Source organism: Rhinoraja longicauda, chromosome 1 (assembly GCF_053455715.1).
Source record: "Rhinoraja longicauda isolate Sanriku21f chromosome 1, sRhiLon1.1, whole genome shotgun sequence".
Taxonomy (NCBI): Eukaryota; Metazoa; Chordata; class Chondrichthyes; order Rajiformes; family Arhynchobatidae; genus Rhinoraja; species Rhinoraja longicauda.
The window spans coordinates 16,918,368-16,931,282 of NC_135953.1; positions in this window are offsets into that span (position 1 = coordinate 16,918,368).

Here is a 12,915-nt window from a genome sequence, read left to right on the forward strand (position 1 = left end):
CATCTCTGGAGAGAAGGAATGGGTGACATTTCGAAGTCAAAACCAGTCTCAAGAAGGGTCTCAACCCGAAATGTCACCCATTCTTTCTCTCCAGAGATGCTGCCTGTCCCGCTGAGTTACTCCAGTATTCTTGGAGGTCTTAAATGAACTTTTCCTGCCCATATTTACCACGGTGAAGATCTCATGCCAGGTATGTTTGCCACTGTACCTCAACTCATCAGACTTGTGATTATGACAATAAACACAACATTTTGCCCAGAGTGGGATAATCAAGAACCAGAGGACATAGATTTAAGGTAAAGGGGGAAAGATTTTATAGGAATCTGAGGGGTAATTTTTTCATGCGAAGGGTGGTTGGTGAATGGAATGATCTGCCAGAGGTGGTAGTTGAGGCAGGGACTATCACAATGCTCAACAAGCAATTGGACAGATACATGGATAGGACAGGTTTAGAGAGATTTGGGCCAAACACAGGCAAGTAGGACTAGTGCTATAGTAGGACATGTTGGCTAGTCTGGGCAAGTTGGGCCAAAGGGCCTGTTTCCATGCTGTATGACTCTGTGACTATCACTTGACATGAAAGCTAAAGAATTCAGGGAACATGGTCACAGTTTAAGAATAAGGGGTAGGCCATTTAGAACGGAGATAAGGAAAAACATTTTCACTCAGAGAGTTGTAAATCTGTGGAATTCTCTACCTCAGAAGGCAGTGGAGGCCGATTCTCTAGATGCTTTCAAGGGAGAGTTAGATGGAGCTCTTAATGATAGCAGAGTCAGGGGGTATGGGGAGAGGGCAGAAACGGGGTACTGATTGTGAATGATCAGCCATGATCACATTGAATTGCGGTGCTGGTTCGAAGGGTCGAATGGCCTACCCCTGCACCTATTGTCTATTAAGAGCAGTGATGTCTTGAAACACATCCACATTACGAAAGAGAAGGTGCTGGCTGTTGTAAAGCTCATAAAGGTGAATAAATCCATGGGACCTGATCATGTGTATCCTAGGATATTGTGGGAAGTAAGGGAAGAATTGGTTGGGAGGCTGGCAGAGACTTTTCTATCACTGTTAGCCATGTTCAATGGTTCAATGGATCAATGGTGCTTTATTGTCACATGTGCACAGACCAGTGCAATTCCTTTTGCATAAATCACACATGCACAAGTCACCACGTCTGAAGAAGGGTCTCGACCCGAATAGTCACCCATTCATTCTCTCCGGAGATGCGGCTTGTCCAGCTGAATCACTCCAGCATTTTGTGTCTATCTTTGGTCATATTTTGGCGCTGTTTACCAAAGTTCCGAAGTCCGGCGTACTTGCTCGATGTACTGGAGTGGCTCCCGATCCGGGGAAACTCCAGGCTGCTGCAGGGCCTGCTCCGTGCCCCTCGACCAGCTCAGCCCACGAACCGACGTCCCCCTCCTTCCTCCCCTGGCTCTCCTTCGTCCATTTTACTTGTCAGATCCTCAAAGAGCCGCACACATTTACAGCAGTTTGTACTTTTGCAAGCAAGGGTGCTTCAGCTCAACAAGAAGCGATAGGAACTGGTGAAGTAAGGCAAAGGACAACTTGATCATCTCCACAAAAAGCACCAATGATGTCTCCTCTGCAAATGTTCATTCCTTCTCTAGTGTCCCTGGACTCTCCAAAGATGTTTAATTCAGTTTAATGCGAGGTGTTGCATTTTAAGACAAACTAGGGCAAGACATACAGTGATGGTTGGACCCTTTAGAACAGAGAGACCTCATTATGAAAGTTCCATGAAAGTGGCGTCACAGGTAGATGGGTTGGTAAAGAAACCATTTGACACATACTTATTTAAGGTAGGCACAAAATGCTGGAGTAACTCAGTGGGACAGGCAGCATCTCTGGAAAGAAGGAATGGGTGACATTTCGGGTCGAGACCCTTCTTCAGACTGATGTCAGGGAAGTGGGTGGGACAGAGATAGAATGTAGTCAGAGACAGTAAGACCGGTGGGAGAACTGGGAAGGGGGAGGGGATGTAGAGAGAGGGAAAGCAAGGGCAACTTGAAGTTAGAGAAGTCAATTTTCATACCATTGGGGTGTAAGCTACCCAAGCGAAATATCAGGTGCTGTTCTTCCAATTTGCGCTGGGCCTCACTCTGACAATGGAGGAGGCCCAGGGCAGAAAGGTCAGATTGGGAATGGGAGGGGGAGTTGAAGTGCTGAGCAATGGGATCAGGTAGGTTAAGGCGGACTGAGCAGAGGTGTTCAGCGAAACGATCGCCGAGCCTGCGCTTGGTCTCGCCGATGTACAGGAATTGACACCTGGAACAGCGGACACAATAGATGAGGTTGGAGGAGGTGCAAGTGAACCTCTGCCTCACCTGAAAAGATTGTTGGGGTCCTTGGATGGAGTCGAGGGGGGAGGTAAAGGGACAGGTGTTGCATCTCCTACGGTTGCAGGGGAAAGTACCTGAGGAGGGGGTGGTTTGGGTGGGAAGGGACGAGTCGACCAGGGAGTTGCGGAGGGAACGGTCTCTGCGGAAAGCAGAAAGGGGTAGAGATGGGAAGGTGTGGCCAGTAGTGGGATCCCGTTGGAGGTGGCGAAAATGTTGGAGGATTATATGCTGTATGCGATGGCTGATGGGGTGGAAGGTGAGGACAAGGGGGACTCTGTTCTTGTTACAAATGGGGGGAGGGGGAGCAAGAGTGGAGCTGCGGGATATAGAGGAGACCCTAGTGAGAGCCTCATTTATAATGGAAGAGGGGAACCCCCGTTCCCTGAAGAATTTTCTTTCCTACACATTCTGACACACTCTTATTCATGGGTTGTGGTATTAAGTACAGGAGTTGGGATCTAATGTTACAATTGTACAAGACATTGATAAGGCTACATTCGGAGTACCGTGTACATTTCTGGTTACCCTGTGATAGGAAGGATAAAATGGAAGGGATGCAAAAAAGATTTATGGATGTAGGATTTAAGGGTTTAGAGGGTTTCAGTTATAGGGAGAGACTGAATAGGCTAGGACTTTTTTGACCTGAAGCATGAGCCAGAGGGGAGACCTCAAATCATGAGGCATGGTTAAGGTGAATAGTCAAAGTTTATTCCAACGGGGTGGGGAGACTAGCGGGCAGCTAGGACTAAGCAAACAGCATGAACCTAGTTTAGGCAACTTGGCCCCTGGTTTGGGACTCTCCCAACATCGGGAACATGTTTCCTGCCTCTAGCGTGTCCTATCCCTTAATAATCTTATATGTTTCAACAAGATCCATACTCAACTCCTCTTGTTATGAAGGCCAACACGCATAGAGAGAAACTGAGGCGAGAAGCAACTTTTTCACCCAGAAAGTTGTGAATTTGTGGAATTCTCTGCCACAGAGGGCAGTGGAGGCCAATTCACTGGATGAATTTGAATGAGAGTTAGATAGAGCTCTAGGGGCTAGTGGAACCAAGGGATATGGGGAGAAGGCAGGCACAGGTTACTGACTCTGGATCAGCCATGATCACAATAAATGGCAGTGCTGGCTCGAAGGGCCAAATGGCCTCCTCCTGCACCTATTTTCTATGTTTCTATGTTTCTCCATCTGGTTTCTTGATAAGAGTCAAGAGTGTTTTATTTTTCATATGTCTTGAAACTGCACAATGAAATTCTTACTTGCAGCAGCATCTAGACAGGTTTGTAAATATAGTACTATATAATAATATAAAGTCACAAAAAGGCAAGTTCAATGAATAAAAAACCCAATATAGAGAAAAAACAACCCAGTTTTATGAATTTTGATTTCTCTAATTTCAAGTAAGCCTTGCTTTCCCTCTCTCTCTCTCTGTCCCTCCCCACCCTAGTTCCCTGACTAGTTTTACTGTCCTGATTAGTTTTTACTGTTTGTATCCCTCCTTGTCACCTTCCTCTCCGCCAATGAAGAATCATTCTACATTTGCTTTGACCTGTCGTTTTCACACCTTATCCTTCCATATCTCTAGTTTCCCCCTCTCCTGACTCTCAGTCTGAAGAAGGCTCTCGACCCGAAACGTGACCCATTCCTTCTCTCCAGGGATGCTGCCCGTCCCGCTGAGTTACTCCAGCATTTTGTGCCGATCTTTGGTGTAAACCAGCATCTGCAGTTTCTTCCTGCATGTTATATATTTCCAAGTTCAGCTTCCCTCTGAAACCTTAGTTTATAATCCCCTATTGTAATTCTTGTGAAGTTGTGCAGAGTTTGCTGTCAGTAAAGGTAATTATGAATCTTATACAATACAATACAATACAATATATCTTTATTGTCATTGTACAGGGGTACAACGAGATTGGGAATGCGCCTCCCATACGATGCAATAATTTAATTAGCTAGTCAGTATTAATTTAAACAACCCAATGAAACAAATTGCAGCAGTTTTAAAACAGAATAAAATGCAAGTAGATCTGTGCCGGTTCACTGTGCGATGTGACCATCTGGCTCAGCAGGACCGGTTCATAGCAGCTATGGCCCTGGGGATGAAGATGTTCCTGGGTCTGGAGGTGCGGGCGTAGAAGGCCTTGTATCGTCTGCCCGATGGTAGAAGTTCGAACAGACTGTTGCAGGGGTGTGAAGAGTCTTTGTGGATGCTGGTGGCTTTTCTGAGGCATCGTGTGTTATAGATGCCCCTCAAGGCTGGTAGCTGTGTTCCGATGGTCCTCTGAGCTCTATGGACTACCCGCTGAAGAGCTTTCCTCTCTGCCTCCAGGGAAAGCATGTTGGGGACTAATATTTTTTGACATTTTCTTTCAGTTTCACTTGCCTGAACCCTCCTCATTTGGCCGATGCACTGTTTGGATGCTGGTCTGCCTCTTGCTATCTCTCACATCCTCCAGATACACAGCAGGTCCTCTAGATGTGCCATGTATAGGGAGTCCACACCTGGGTCTTACCCATTTCATTCTTTTCACTGACTAGGGGATATTAACGTCCAATTCATGTACACAGTAAATATGACCAACAGAAGACCTCTCAGCCCTGCATAAGAAGCAGCAACAAGGAACGCAAGAAAGTAGTTAATGACTTGACATAGGAAATTGGAAATTCACAAACCCTCTGCCATAAAGAAAATTATTTTATTACACACGGCTTGACCTTGTAGTTTATGGTAGCCTGTTACTAACCCGTGGGCTTCTATTATTTACATTTTACATGGGAACAGAGAGGGAGAGACAGTGAGGGAGGGGGAGAGGGAGAAGGACAAGGAAAGGGATGGAGAGGGAGAGAGGGAAAGGGAGAGAGTGTGAAAGAGAGAGACACACAGACTGAGTGAGAAAGAGAGAGACATATAGAGAGAGGGAGAGAGTGAGAGTGAGAGAGATAAAGAGTTCATTAAGTGCTAATTTGCTTTTCACACAAAATTGCCTTTACTCAATGACTTTTGGTTCATGTTGTAATTTGAACACATGGATTTACATGTCCACATTAACATTGATTCACCTCAGTTACATTAGAAAATCACTTTATTACAGTACTCTGCTCCACTCATTCAAACTTGTTAAATGACTCTCCTGGGACTCGAGAGAGCCTTCTGTTTGCTCTCAGCAGTCTTGCACAAACACCAATTAAAATTTATGAATATTACCCATGGGTGGAATTGACATGTCTGCTTGTAAAACGACATATCCTCGTGTGTGTGTGTACGCCAGGCAATACGCAGTGAACACTTTTTAAAGCAATTTTGAAATGCATTGAGATTTACAGAAGCTTGTTACTGAGAGCCCAGGAGGAGAGTTTAGGCCACACTTACAGCTGGTGAAATAAGAAACAAACAGAATGCAAGACTGTAGAAGGGTCTCGACCGGAAACGTCACCCATTCGTTCTCTCCAGAGATGCTGCCTGTCCCGCTGAGTTACTCCAGCACTCTGTGTCTACCTTCGATTTAAACCAGCATCTGCAGTTCTTTCCTACACAGAAAGCAAGATTGCCATTTTCAAGAAGAAACAAGGAACTGCAGATGCTGGTTTATTAAAAAAAAGACACAAAGTGCTGGAGTAACTCAGCGGGTCAGGTCTGGAGAACATGGATAGGTGGCGTTGCAGGTTGTGGCCCTTCTTCAGACTCAATGGTGTTACATGTATGGAAAAAGAGAGCTGCTAACACAACTGGGCATAACACTAACAATACTGAATGTGGAGACCTTAAGAATGAATTAGAAGTTTTGTACGCTTTTTCTTTTATGTATATTTTTTAGTGAATAATGTTTATTTTTGAAATTAAAAAAAGCCTGACTCTCTTTACCTCTCTGTTTTCCCTGTTTCTCCTCTTGTCTTCCAGTCTGAAGAAGGGTCCCGACCCGAAAATGTCATCTATCCATGTTCTCCAGAGATGCAGCCTGACTCGCTGAGTTACTCCAGCACTTATTTTTTTACAAAGCCTGATATCAGCAACAAAAGCATGAAACATTATTAAAGGCTGACCTGTTTCCTTTCCTGTCCCCCTACCATGCTTGAAGACAAAAAAAACCCTCAAAGTACTGGTGCATCTCAGGAGGACATGGACAGGCAACGTTTTGGATCGGGCATGTGGTTGATTCTCGGGAAGCCATTTAGTTGTCAACAAGGTGGGTGGCACGGTGGCGCAGCGGTAGAGTTGCTGCCTTACTGCGCTTACAGCGCCAGAGACCCGGGTTCGATGATGGCTACAGATACTGTCTGTACGGAGTTTGTACGTTCTCCCCATGACCTGCAATAGGTGCAGGAGGAGGCCATTCGGTCCTTCGAGCCAGCACCGCCATTCAATGTGATCATGGCTGATCATTCTCAATCAGTACCCCGTTCCTGCCTTCTCCCCATACCCCCTGACTCCGCTATCCTTAAGAGCTCTATCCGGCTCTCTCTTGAATGCATTCAGAGAATTGGCCTCCACTGCCTTCGGAGGCAGAGAATTCCACAGATTCACAACTCTCTGACTGAAAAAGTTTTTCCTCATCTCAGTTCTAAATGGCCTACTCCTTATTCTTAAACTGTGGCCCCTTGTTCTGGACTCCCCCAACATTGGGAACATGTTTCCTGCCTCTAACGTGTCTAACCCCTTAATAATCTTATACGTTTCAATAAGATCTCCTCTCATCCTTCTAAATTCCAGTGTATACAAGCCTAGTCGCTCCAGTCTTTCAACATATGATAGTCCTGCCATTCCGGGAATTAACCTAGTAAACCTACGCTGCACGCCCTCAATAGCAAAGACGTACACGTTTGTAGGTTAATTAGCTTGGTATTAATGTAAAAATAAGTTGTCCCTAGTGTAGGATAGTGTTAATGTGCGGGCATTGCTTGTCGTTGAGGATTTGGTGGGCCCAAGGGCCTGTTTCCGCACTGTATCTCTAAAAACTAAAACACGCTGGTTCAAATCCAGCTTATTAAGGAATTAATCTGGAAAGAGTGCAGTGAAGAATTACGAGGATATTGCTGGGACGTGGGACTGAGCGACATGGAAAGGTTGGAGGATTTTATTCCTCGGAGCACAGGAGGCTGAGGGGGTGATCTTTTCGAGGCGTATTAGGTCATGGGGGAACAGGGGAATGAGGGTGAACTCACAGTATTTTAGAGTGGGGGAATCAAGAACCAGGGCACATCGGTTCAAGGTCAGAGAGGAAAGATTTATTAGGAACCCAAGGGGCAACTTTTTCACACAGAGGGTGGTGGATATATGGAACATGCTTCCAGAGGAGGACATTTAACAATCACTTGGACAGGTTCATGGATAGGAACGGTTTAGTGGGATATGGGCCAAATGTGGGCAGATGGTGCTCGTGTAGAAGGCACTAAATGGGACTAGTCTTTGTCTGCATCGGCAAGATGGGCCAAAGGGCCTGATTCTGTTTATATGACGCTATGATTCTATGAATATTGTCAATGGGCAATAAATAGTGGCTCTGTCAGAGATGTCCACATCCAGTGAATGAATTCAGATGTCCACTGACTAGGTATGTGACAAGGTAGAGATGGAAAAGAAAGTTGGAACGGGTGCAGGAAGGATTCACCAGGATGTTACCAGGATGGGCTCATTGGTTTGAGTTACAGGGAGAGATTGGATATACAGAGAATATATCCTTCAGAGCATAGGAGGCTGAGGGGTGACCTTATTTAGGTTTACAAGATCATGAGGGACATGGGTAAAGTGGAAAGGGCATAAACTTAAGGTGAGAGGGGAGATGTTTAAGAGAAACCTCAGTGGCAACTCTCACTCAGAGGGTAGTCCTTGCCTTGAATGAGCAGCCAGATGAAGCTATAGAGCAGATGCAATTATGACTTTTAGAACTCATTTGGACAGATATACAGATTAGACGGCTGGAGGTGCTGCAGGCAGGACAAGGGTCTTTATGCAACTTGGACTTTGAAACTGATGGCAGAACCTGGCGCCCATGGTTTCAGTGGGCCATTGAGAGTCATAGAATCATAGAGTGTGGATGGCACTAGATGGGACAAGTAGTTGTCGGCATGAGCAAGTTGGGCCAAACGGCCTGATTCTCTGTGACGCACGAATCATCAAATGAGTTTGATTGCTTGATTGAAGGATACAGTATGGAAACAGATCCTTCGGCCATCAACGTCCACACTGACCATCGATCACCCATCCACACTGTTCGTATGTTATCCCACTTTCACATCTGCACCCTACCCACAAGGGACAGTTTTTACAGAGGGCAATTAACCTACAAACACACACGTCTTTGGAATGTGGGAGAAAACCAGAGCACCTGGAGGAAATCCACACAGTCACAGGAAGAACGTGCAAACTCCCACAGCCAGCATTCGAGGTCAGGATCAATTCCGGCTCTCTGGCACTGTGAAACAGCAGCTCTACCTGCTGCACCACCGTGCCGCTTTAAATTAGTATAAGAAAGAAGTTCCTTTGAAGATCAGTGAAGATCTTAGGTTTTTCATTCTCATTTTTATTTTTATTTATTGGGTGATAAACTAACATTAAAATCATGGCCAATTTATCGAATTTGAAATCTAAAGCAGGCAAAAGCTTTCTCACTGAATGAACGCTTAAGAACTGAAAGCACAAGTAAATCTCATCACTTTCGGCAAATAATTGACATTTCTTTTGTGCAGATTATTTAGTAAAGTATGTTTGAGTAGATCCTTCAGCTTGGGACTTAGGCCCCAACTAATGAGAGACCCTTTGAAGTGCATCAACAGTGATCCCAAGCTTCATTTAGAGTTGCAAACTATTTATAAGTCATGAGACAATGCTATTTTATGACTGTGAAAGCAATCAGGAAATAATGTGCAGATGTAGAACCCCTGGCAGTCTCCTGTTTTTGCATCTGTTTAAGTTTGTTCATTGTAACCACAATATTTGCAGAGTAATATCTTAGAAAAAATTAAAACAGTACAAGTTTGTTGATTTTGAAGAGCAGTAGATATCATGGGAGTGATTTTAACCCAACTTGCTGGTGGGGTGAAAGGGTTAGGATCAGATTGGCCAATTCGCTGCACAACTTGAGTGATTTTTCACTAGTGGGAGAGTCTAGGACCAGAGGGCATCGCCTAAGAAATAAAGGATGTACCTTTAGAAAGGAGATGAGGAGGAGATTCTTTCGTCAGAGGGTGGTGAATCAGTGGAATTCATTGCCACAGAAGGCCGTGGAGGCCAAGTGGATATTTTTAAGGCAGACATTGATGGATTCTTGATTAGTTCAGGTGTCAGGGGCTAAGGGGAGAAGGCAGGAGAATGGGGTTGAGAGGGAAAGATAGATGAGCCGATTGAATGACGGAATAGACTTGATGGGCCGAGTGGCCTAATTCCGCTCCTGTAGCTCCGTATGAATTAAAAAAGAAATTCAAAAGAAAATATAATCAGACTGGCTGTATTTAGAGGGGCTCAGTTAATCCTGCTGGATTAGTATTGAATCCTACACCACAGAGCAATGTTATGCAGCCCAGCAAACTCTTGTGCCAGTTCCAGTCTTAAATCAAGCTCCATGATCTGATGAAATTCCATCCCTTTGAAATCTCTTCTGATCTAACTTGATGAAGCTACCCAAGGAGCTTCATTTTCCTGCCCCTTTCCATCTGAACTATCATATTCCTTCCAAACTATTACCCAGTTCCCGGACTGCTCTGGCAATTAGGGTGGGAAGTTTGAATTCATAGAGCGATACAGTGTGGAAACAGGCCCTTCAGCCCAACTTGCTCACACCGGCCAACATGTCCCAGCCACACTCGTCCCACCTGCCTGCGCTTGGTCCATATCCCTCCAAACCTGTCCTATCCATGCACTTGTCTAACTGTTTCTTAAACGTTGGGATAGTCCCAGCCTCAACTACCTCCTCTGGCAGCTTGTTCCACACACCCACCAACCTTTGTATGAAAAAATTACCTGTCAGATTCCTATTAAATCTTTTCCCCTTCACCTTGAACCTATGTCCTCTGGTCCTCGATTCCCTTATTCTGGGCAAATGACTCTGTGCATCTACCCGATCTATTCCTCTCATGATCTTATACACCTCTATAAGATCACCCCTCATCCTCCTGTGCTCCATGGAATAGAAACCCAGCCTACTCAACCTCTCCCTAAGGCTCACACCCTCTAGTCCTGGCAACATCCTCGTAAATCTTTTCCGAACCCTTTCAAGTTTGACAATATCTTTCCTATAACATGGTGCCCAGAACTGAACACAATAAACTAAATGCGGTCTCACCACCGTCTTATACAACTGCAACATGACCTCCTAACTTCTATACTCAATACTCTGACTGAGTATTGGCCAGTGCCAAAAGACTTTTTGACCACTTATCTACCTGCAACTTGACCTTCAAGGAACCATGCACCTGTACTCCTAGTTCCCTCTGCTCTACAACACTACCCGGAGGCCTACCATTCACTGTGTAGGTCCTGCCCTTGTTTGACGTCCAAAAATGCAACACCTCACACTTCTCTGTATTAAATTCCATCAAACATTCCTCCACCCACCTGGCCAATCGATCCAGATCCTGCTGCAATCGTTCACAACCATCTTCACTATCTGCAAAACCACTCACTTTTGTAACATCAGCAAACTTGCAAACCTTGCCCTGTATGTTCTCATCCAAACCATTGATGTAGATGACAAACAGTAACGGGCCCAGCACCGAACCGTGAGGCACACATCTAGTCACAGGCCTCCAGTCCGAGAAGCAACCTTCCACCATTACACTCTGCTTCCTTCCATGGAGCCAATTTGCTATCCATTCAGTTATCTCTGCTTGGATCCCATGCGATCTAACCTTCCAGAGCAGCCTACCATGCAGAACCTTGTTGAACGCCTTACTGACGTCCATGTGCACAACATTTACAGCACTGCCCTCATCAACCTTTTTGGTCACGTCTTCATAAAAATCAATCAGATTTGTGAGACACGACCTGCCACGTACAAAACCATGCTGACTATCCTTAATCAGCCCTTGCCCATCCAAATGCCTGTATAACCTATCCCTCAGAATACTCTCCAGTAACTTATCAACTGCAGATGTTAATCTCACCGGCCAAAAGTTCCCAGCATTTTCCCTGCAGCCCTTCTTGAAAAGAGGTGCAACATTTGCCACCCTCCAGTCTTTCATCACCTCTCCTGTGTTTAAAGATGACTCGCAAATTTCAACCAGGGCTCCCGTAATTTCCTCTTTAGTTTCCCACAATGTCTTTGGATATATCAGAACGGGCCCTGGAGATTTTTCTACTTTCAAACACCACAGTACCTTCAGTACTTCTTCGAGAGTAACCCTGACTGCTCGCAAGACACTTCCAGTGACTGCTCCAATTTCCCCCGTTCTACTGTCTTTCTCCTTGGTAAATACAGAGGAGAAATACTCATTTAGGACCTTGCCCGTCTCCTGTGGCTCCACACAGAGGTGACCGCTTTGATTCCTGAGAGGTCCCACTCTCTCTCTAGTTACCCTTTTCCCCCTTATGTATTTATGAAATCTTTTGGGATTGTCCTTAATGCTACCCACCAGAGCAATCTCCTGGCCCCTTTTTGCCCTTCTGATTTCCTTTGTTATTTACTCCTTAGTTCCCGAAATTCCTCCATGGATGCACTTGATCCCAGCTGCCTATACCTGACCCATGCATCCTTATTGTTTTTGACCAGCGTCTCAATTTCCCCCGTCAGCCAAGCTTCCTTACGTTTGCCTGCTTTGCCCTTCACTCTAACGGGGACGTACACATCCTGAGCTTTCTTCAGTACACTTTTAAAACACCCCACTTGGCCGATGTTCCTTTCCCATCTAATAACCTGCTCCAGTCAACTTGAGCGAGACCCTCTCTCATACTCTCAAAGTTGGCCTTACCCCAGTTGAGCATTTTAACATGTGGACCCTCTCCGTCCCAATCCATAACTATCTTAAACATAATCGAACTGTGGTCACTGGTCCCTAAAGCCTCCTCCACACACACCTTCATTAACTTGCCCTTCCCAATTTCCCAATACTAGATCCAGCGTTTCCCTCTCACGTGTGGGAGCCTCCACATACTGCTGAAGAAAACTCTCCTGAACACCTTTGAGGAATTGCACCCTACAAAATGGCGGCGCTGCCATAGCAGCTGCGGCTTACCTGCGGTCCATTTGTCTTTGTGTTTTTGTTGTTTTTTGTCTTAATTGTAGTTGTGATGTCGTGTTTTTGTGTTTGTGTACTATGTGTGTATGTAGGGGGGAGGGGGGGAACTGTAAAATTATAAATATGTGCCCCTTCCGAACGGAGACCCGACCTTTGTTTTCTGGGTGTTGTCTCCGTTCCTGCTGCGGCCCAACCATCGGCCCAACTCCTGGAGCTGGCAGCCTCCAGGGCTCCGGTTCGCAGAGCCCGCGGACCGGACTTACCATCAGCGGAGCCGGCCGTCTTCGGAGGCTGCGGGAGCGGCTGCGACTCGCCTTAGGCTCGGGCCGCGTGGATGCCGACATCGGGAGCTCCGGCAGCGGCAGCATGTTCGCCCGCCCCGGATCGCGG